A 1,780-nucleotide genomic window follows, 5' to 3' on the forward strand; every position below is an offset into this window, starting at 1 on the left:
AGAAGCTGTCTGCTACCTTTTGTTCTACTATGCCCTGCCCCCAGAGGTGGAATCTATAGAGGCAGTAGCCCTTGCTGAGCTGCGGTGGGCTCTGCCCAGTTCGTGCTTCCTGGCCTCTTTGTTTACCCTTTGAGCGACTCAAGCCTCACCAATGGCAGATGCCCCTCCACGCATCAAGGTGCAGTGCCGCAGGTCAATCTCAGACTGCTGTGCTAGCAGTGAGCAAGGCTCTGTGGGCATGGGAGCTGCTGAGCCCAGCACAGAAGAGTATCTCTTGGTCTGCCAGTTGCTAAGACTGTGGGAAAAGTGCAGCATTTCATCAGAAGTGTACTGTTTCTCCAGGCACAGTCTGTCACGGCTTCTCTTGGCTGGGAAAGGGAAATCCCCCGACCCCTTGTGCTTCCCAGGTGAGGCAATGCCCCACCCTGCTTCAGCTCCCCCTCCACGGGCTGCATCCACTGTCCAATCAGTCCCAATGAGAAGAACCAGGTACCTCAGTTGGAAATGCAGAAATCATCTGTCTTTTGTGTCGATCTTGCTGGGAGCTACAGACCAGAGCTGTTTGTATTCAGCCATCTTGGAAGCAACCCCAGTTTTTGTTATTTCTATTTATACTGTATTGTATGTCTATGTCTATGTCTTGAGAAGTTGTTGTAGTTATTACTTTTGACTGCTTTATCATTTAGTCTTTCTACTTAAAAGTAGTTTACACCACAATTACAGTGTTATAATATTCTGTGTTTTTCTTGCATGCTTACTAATATCCATGAGTTTTTACTTTCAGATAATTTCCCCCTGCTCATTGTATTAGTCCATTATCACACTGCTATAAAAACTGCCTGTGACTGGGTAATTTATAAAGGAAATAAGTTCAGTTGAGTCACAGTTTAGCATGGCTGGGGAGACCTCAGGAAACTTACAGTCATGGCAGAAGGTGAAGGGGAAGCAAGGCACCTCTTCCCAAGGCAGCAGAAAGGAGAATTACTGAGTGCAGGGGGAAAAAAAAACCCTTAAAAACCGTTAGATCTAATGGGAACTCACTCAGTATTATGAGAACAGCATGGGAGATACCACTACCATGATCTCACCACCACCTGTTCTCTCCCTTATATGTAGGGATTATGAGGATTATGTGGATTGTAATTCAAGATGAGATTTTGGTGGGGACAAAACCCTAGCCAAATTACTCATTACCAACCTTTCCTTTCAGTTTGAATAACTCCCTTTAGCATTTCTTGTAGGACAAATATGGTGTTGATGAAATCAACTTTTGTTTGTCTGGGAAAGTCTTTGTTTGTCTTCCATGCTTTAAGGATATTTTCACTCGATATATTATTATAGGGTAAGAGTTTGTTTCCTTCAGCACTTTAAGCATGTCATGCCACTCTTTCCTGGTCTGTAAGGTTTCCACTGAAAAGTCTGCTGCCAGATGTATTGGAGCTCATTGTATATTGTTGCTTTCCTCTTGCTGCTTTTAGAATCTTCTCTTTATCCTTCACCTTTGGGAGTTTGATTACTAAATGCCTTGAGGAGACTTCTTTGGGTTAAATCTGCTTAGTGTTCTATAACCTTCTTGTACTTGAATGTTGATGTCTTTCTCTAGGTTTGTGAAGTTCTGTAATTTTTTCCCTTTCAATAGCTTTCTACCCCATCTTTTTCTCTACCTCCTCTTTGAGGCCAATAACTCTTAGATTTGCCCTTTTGGGGCTATTTTCTAGATATTGTAGGTGTGCTTTATTGTTTTTTATTCATTTTCCTTTTTTCTCTTGTGACATGTGTT

Source organism: Macaca nemestrina, chromosome 5 (genome assembly GCF_043159975.1).
Source record: "Macaca nemestrina isolate mMacNem1 chromosome 5, mMacNem.hap1, whole genome shotgun sequence".
Lineage (NCBI taxonomy): Eukaryota > Metazoa > Chordata > Mammalia > Primates > Cercopithecidae > Macaca > Macaca nemestrina.